Source organism: Malania oleifera, chromosome 6 (assembly GCF_029873635.1).
Source record: "Malania oleifera isolate guangnan ecotype guangnan chromosome 6, ASM2987363v1, whole genome shotgun sequence".
In the NCBI taxonomy this organism is placed as follows: Eukaryota; Viridiplantae; Streptophyta; class Magnoliopsida; order Santalales; family Ximeniaceae; genus Malania; species Malania oleifera.
The window spans coordinates 26,296,292-26,304,043 of NC_080422.1; positions in this window are offsets into that span (position 1 = coordinate 26,296,292).

The window sequence follows — 7,752 nt, forward strand, 5'->3', positions numbered from 1 at the left end:
ATTATAGTATTCATATTTCCCATTTTCACATTCCAGTATTCCTATATCAATATACATCATTATTCTCATATCAGTATATCTCAATTCATCTCAATATAAATGTTCTCATCATTTTATGTGCACATTCCATCATCTCATAATAGTATATATCATGTTTCACATATTTCAACATTTCTCAAAATACCCATTTCAGTAATTCGCGAAATCTCATTTTTCATGCAAATCATTTTTACTCATATATAAATACCATATTTTATTATTTTCCATTAATTACAACAATAATTCTCGTTTCAATATTTTCTCAGAAAGTACTCATCGTTATATTTTACATTTTTCAATATACATCATATACCACATAGTTTTCATCTAATATTCATAACATATTAATTTCACACTCCAAAATATCATAATTTAATATTATTCAAATGCCACACAATTTATCTGATATTTATATCATAATAATTTCTAGACAAAATACCATATACTCATTTTCACTTATTAATTCAAATAGTAACTTTAAAAATACTGTTATAATTTATTCCCCTTACCTGACTTATTGAGAGTCTTATTAGAACCCAAATCCTACGCCCTTAGCGTCAGAAAGTCAAATCTTGCAATTTGCATTTTTCCCCGATTAATTAACTCATTTCGCCAAAATAATACCCATCTAACCTTTCCTAGGCTCCATATACCCCAAATTAACATTTAAACTAATATTTAAGACCGTCACTTAATTTTCTAAACTATGCCTGCGAATCCCGAAATTACACCCGCGATGCTCACCCTAGCCCTAAATTTCAAAAATTCTACCTCAACCCCAGATGCTCAATATTCTAGCATTTTGAAATCAATACTAATTATATATTAATAAGCCCCTTAATAACCTCCTTCTCCCAAATTTGGGGTTATGCATACAATGACCCCACGAGAAATCCGCTACTGCTAGACTTGTAGAGAATTATCACTAGATTCTTGTGGTGGTGTCTGATCGTCAATTGGGCTTAAAATTTACAAGAAATTGAGGTAAAAGCAGAAATTTGGTTAACCCTAGGAGTTGCGCCTATTCCGCTCCCACAACCAATCTGCTTCGGTAGAAATGAAGGCGACGAAAAGCGGAGTCTAGTGGTATCTTCCGATTTCTGATCAGGTGAGTATCCGTTAGGAAACTGAGGAGAGAGGGAGAGAGAATGAGGAGAGTTATAGAGAGAGACTGGAGGGGGGGGGCGACTGGTCCTACGCAAGCTCTCTCAAGTTCAATGGATCCTAAAGCTTCAAAGAAGCTTCAGGATGGTTAGATATATATATATATAATAATAATAATAATAATAATAATAATAATAATAATAATAATAATAAATTTTATTAATAAAAACAAAAATAAATTTTTATTATTTTTTTCTTTTTTTATAAATTTAATTAATTATTATTATTATTATTATTATTTATTTATTTTTTTGAATCACCCCACTAATCTTGTATAGCCATTTTTGGGGTTATTACAATTTTATTCAAGTTATTGACGTAGAAAATTAAAGAAGAGAGATTGGTCTAAACTTGTTGAGTTTTTCTATTTTAGGAAAATTGCAATTGCGCATTTAAAAAAAAGCACCAAAAAAATGCGATGGCCATTAGTACTAAAGAATCACCCCTCTTGTTAGCTTTGGTGTATTCCCAAGAGGGGTTGAATTAAGTATTTAAAAATTTGTCCCTAGGTCAACCAATCTAATTGCAGCATTACACAAATCTAGGGTGTTTCTATTTAATTATAAACTCAATCAACACATGTACTACATATAATGAATCAAGCATACAACATACATGTGCTGAAAATAAAAGTGCAAAAAATAAATTTGCGGAAATATAAAAAACACGCACGATATGTTATCGGGGTTCGGCCAACAGTACCTATGACCCCGCCTCTAGCTTGCAAGCTCGAAGATTCCACTAAAACTCACTTAATGAGTGGGCGGCACTGATTACAACCAGGTTAATTAACGGGGCTAACTTCAACCAACACGCCTTACTAGGATGGCGCACCTAGCTTTCCTAACCGGGTCTAAGCCAGTCCGGGACTATTCAACAGGACTAGTCTCCCTCTTTAGGCCCACACCTGGAATACAACAAATGATATAAAATTTACGTACAAAAAAATGCTTCTTACTCAAGCCGATATGTATCGATTCAACACAATATAATCAATGCACCTCAATGATGTAAGAATTATAAGCTCGGTGCTCTATGTGTGCAATCAATACTCAAGGTTATGTTTATAAACAATCAAGCACAAGAGTGTATCAAACAAGCTATTCTTTGAAAACCAGATAAACTAAATCTCAACGTCAGATTAGGGTTTCAAAGATGTTAGCAATAATATTCAAACAACCTCAAAAATATTTTCTTCAATGTAGCAAGCACAAGAGTTATTTGAAAACAAACTTTGAAAATGATTTTTGCACACAAAAATATAGGCTTAGGTAGCTTGCAATAACAATGCAAGAACCACAACCTTCCAAGTCTTCCCACACAAGATTTATCAAGTTAAATTAGTGGAAGAACTTGATGCTTCTACTCTCAATAAAATCAAACAATCAATATAATCTAATGAGAGTATTAGCGAGTATGAATGAAGCATAAGCACCAAAATATACTCACAACACTTGCAAGATCAAGAAGGATGATGTGTATAAGTGTTTTGGAACATATAGGCTAAAGAAGGATTTTTGAATTTGAGAGAGTTTAGCCCCAATCAATTTTGTTAATCCTTACTAATTGTTGCAAATGAACAGGTATTTATAGGCAAGGAAGGTTTTTTGACAGTTGGGGACCCAATGGAAATAATTAAAATTGTTTTAACAGCGATTAAGAAACTTAACCATGTTTACTTAATTTTAACCCCGGTGAAAATTAATTTAACCCAAGAGATTCAGGTGGCTGAACTTTAATTCGGTCCCCCGAACATACTTAACCAGAAAATCATTTTTAAAAGGTTCGGGTGCCCGAAATTATGCTCGGGTGGCTGAACCAAAGTTAGTAGCCAAATGTCTGAGGTTCGGGTGCCCGAAGCTAAGTTTGGTTAACCGAACTGACCAATTCGGTCACCCGAGCCCTTTTTGAACCAGATCATTTGGGCGCCCGGGGGGTTGAATAGTGTTTTGACACATGTTCGGTTGCTTAAGGAAGATACAGTCAAATTGGTTCGGTCACCTGAACAGAAAGACAACAAGTTGACCTGTCCAGGGTTCGGTCGCCCGAGGCATTTAAAATGCCACAGGTTCGGTCGCCCGAGCTCTCTCAAGTTTTTCCAATTAAATCTAACTTTGTCTTATTTAATTTTCTAGATATAATAAGTGATGTTGGGGACTATGCAAAGTGTTGTGCAAGGACCTAGGGGTCGATCTGAGGTCATTTTTCTTGCCAAAAAAATCAGGCGTCGATTGACCTTTGGTCGACCGAAGGGTGATCCCTAAGGTCAAACTACGGAGTTAAATCTAATTTTGCCTTATTTAATTTCCTAGATATAATAAGTGATGTTGGGGACTATGCAAAGTGTTGTTCAAGGACGTAGGAGTCGATCTAATGTCATTTTTCTTGCTGAAAAAATCCGGCGTCGGTCGACCATTCCTAAGGTCAAACTACGGTCTTGAGCTTTAGTTCCTATATGCATGCTACGTATTAATTATTACAGACCGTTCCTATATTACTATTACAAACCCAAATTACACGAAATATAAATTACAATGAGTCTTCAGGGTCTTTAGTATTCAAGTCTTCTCATGTGCCAGCATATGATTTGATAATATAAACCTACACACAAACTTAAAAGACATTAAATACCAAGGTATTAGTCATGATCAAAATGGAATGTGACCAATAGGGTCAACAATCTCCCCCTTTTTGATAATGACAAATACTTGCCTACTTCTCCCCCTTTTGGCAACAGTAAAAAGGGCATAAATAAATCATTTAAGTATATAGGCAAATAAAAGATAATTATTTGAGTTCAAAAAATGATTTACAATAATTAACTCAACTCAAACAGTCCAGTATAATCAATATAATAAGCAGTGATATAACACTCAATCATCCAAGAGATATGAATGGCCATATAATATGAAATGAATGACAGAGATAACCTCATAAAGTATGAAATATAGCAATTAAGCACACAAACTATATAACTGGTCATTTAAAAAGTTCAAAGGACATAACGACCATAATTAGACCATAATTATCCACAAACCATAGCAATTTAAATCATATCATAAGACCCGTGAAAGATTTGAGTTAAAAGCACATGACATATGATACCAAATAGATGGTTTGAGCATAAAAGCAGTCTAACTAGTTCGTATGCATTTCATGTGAAGTTACCGAACCAGTTATGCATTTCAAAAGTGTATATATATATAAGTAATAAGACAAGACATAAAAAATTTTAAGCTTTGAGAATGTTTCTTGCCAAAAAGTATATGTAAATATATATATATATATATATATATGTATAAATATATTTCTCCCTTATGATATTGTCAAGAAATACTAGAGGTGCTTGCTGAAAAAGATTTAATTTAAAACAAGCAAGTACAAATTTTCTAGTTTGTCAATGAAGCACAGACTAAAATATAATCAGAAAACCACAACCATAATGATCATAAAAATTTAACAATCACATACAAGATCATATGACAAATACAAACAACTATGACAATATAAACATGCTTTAGATTATGATTTTCAATAAAAACATTTCATTCAATCACATGCCACAATGAGTTCACAATAGATCTAAGCTAAAAATATTTGTGAGCAAAACAAAATAAATATTTAATTTTAGATGCTTCCCCTATCGTTTGGAATTCATTCTTAGATACAATAAGCTGCTTATACTAGATAGAGAATTATTTCATTGTGCCTAGTAGTATAAGCCATCAATCCAAATCTTTAAAATCAACTATACTGAGTATTTGTCAATTGCATATTATCACTTGATTAGTATAGTTGTCCTTATAGACCATGGATGCATGAGAAGATATATATTAAGGTATGCAATAATGTTCATGACCCAAGAACATTCCATATCAAATCATAAAACTTCAAGCGCAGGATATAATGTTCAGGGATTTCAGAAGAGCCTCAATAATTCAGTAGACAAAGGTGATGCATATAGATCATTTATGCGCTTCCTATAGGGATGGATCTGAGTCTTTCTAGACGATTGATGATTATGTTAGGATGAAGTTTAATTATCTATTTGAGTTTTCACTCATCCTTTCAAAAAATATTTTAAAATTAATTTTATCATAATCACCTTTAACACAAGGTTTTGGTTTGGAAAAATTCCTGTCGAAATTTCGGCAGCATACGGTCTATAAATCAAACATTTTCCCATAAAACCTGTACTTGATAGGTTCAAATAAGCAATTTACAGTTCAGTTCAAGGCACACGTGAACCTATAATCCACTACCAGCATGCAATCCTCGTCAACTGCATCTGCCATGCATGAGGCATTCTATACTAAGCATGCATTCCAGTAGTATAATCAACCCAAGATATACAATATAGCTCAATAATAGTTCGTGCTAGGAAAATACATATACTATCCATCAAAGAGATTATAACCATTCATTGAATCATGGATAGTGCTACAATGCTATACACATATAAGCATAAAGGCATAAATAATATACGGATATGAGTGCATTTTAATTTATATAGATATGAAGAATAAAAGCTCCCCCTGAGTTATGCACTCAACGCATTTAATGCTTTTTCATTTTCTAATTTCTTTAGCCAAGAGTTATAAGATTTTCAGTGGTTTAATCTTGGTGTGAATGCTTTAGGCTTATTGGACCAAAAGTCACAACGAATATTCATTAAGATGATAAGCCTATGTCTACTTCTTTTCTTATGAATCTAATATATGTGAGAGGCACAAGTTCGAATGGTTTCCAATTTAAAAATACATATGCATAGGTCTACTTGAATTTTATATATTCATCTAGATTAAGACCTAGTGCAACCAACTTAGCCATTCAACTCATTTCAAAGGATCTGAAGCTTTAAAGGATATGACTTAACGTTTTGAGAGTTATGCGTGTGAAGTAGATTAAATACTCTTAAGGATTGTAATTTCTGTTAAGTTCGAAGAGTATTCAGTATAACTGGACATGATTCAAGATATTTTCATGGAAGTGGATATGTCCAACCGCTTAGGCAAAGAGCATTTATGAGTATTTGAATTTTCTTGAACAATGCTCATTGGAGAATGGAAAGTATCCTATAAATTTAACTACAATCTAAAGCAAGGATACAAGTAGATAGGTGAAATCTTATCGAGTATGATCATGGTTTGGTAAAGATTTCTTATGAAGGGGATAGGTGAACCAAAATTAAAGGATTTACAATCTAAACTTAAAAGGGACACTCCCTTGGTGGATGCCTCTAATTTTGATTATAAGGAGGATGACCTTTTATTAGCACTCGATAGCCATGGAATTTGTTATCATTGGTGCTTATACCTAGAATGATGACCATGTTTTGATTAATGAGATTAGGGTTAAGGATATATAGTGATGGATCCTTAAAGTTCATCTCTGTGCAATGGATAACAGTTGCTTAACTTAAGATGTTTTATCTGCAAGCATGAGTTAAGCATTCAGAATTATTTATCAAGCAAGAAAGCCTTGTCCATTTGGAAGTGGATTTCATACAAGTATGCTATAGTCGATGTTTTCATTTTTTATCCAATTATTGTGATTAAATGAATTGAGTTCATATTGGATATCTTGCTTAAATTGCATATTCTCTTGAATTTCTAATGATCTTAGTATTCAATATAGTGTATAGTGAATGCATATACTAAGATTTGATATTTTAAGCATATACCACTTCCTAGTATTTTAGTCATCACCACCTCCTAAACCTAAACCTAGGATCTAAAGAAGCATTAAATCATTAAGTAATACTAATTTAGATCCATTTTTCTTTAAAGGTCCTACGGGGTTTGCCTTGCTGCTTGTCCATTTCATTTCCTTATCTAAGCCTCTTGCACTTCTAAATAGATAGTTAAACCACACGTGCCACATAGATTTGCAAAATAAGCAGGTATTGAATATACATAAAAGAGTATGCTTATTTAATTTGTTTTTACTCAATGAGGCATGACAATGGGATTCGTAAGATGAACCTTTTTCAAAAGATTTATTTCTTTAAGCTCCTAAGGGTTTATTTGAACTATACTTCTTAGATTTAAAAATCATTTCAGAATAATTGTCAATTTTTCTTTCTAAGCAAATGAGTTTCAAGACCTTCTTAATCTTTTTATTCTCAAGGATAGCATGATATTCCTTCAATTTTTCTAATTGTTGAGCTATCGTTTTATTTTCATTTTTGAAAGATACTTTTTTCTTGTTCACCCTAACTAGAAACTCATTCATTTTCAATAAAGCATTTTCTAGTTTTTCACACGAAGGCATGCTTTCATTTATCAATTCAATACATGATTCATCAAAAGAATTAACACAATAATTTTCACATGAATCATTGCATGCAACAACAACAATATTTTCACAAGGAATACTAGATGATTCATCATACAATATATTGCAATATTTTTCACAGGAATCATTATGTGCATCAATACAAGATTATCACAATATTCAATAGATGATTCAACACATGTAGCAACACAACATTCAACACATGAATCCTCAAACGAGCTAGAGTGAGAATCATATATATACCTTATGTTC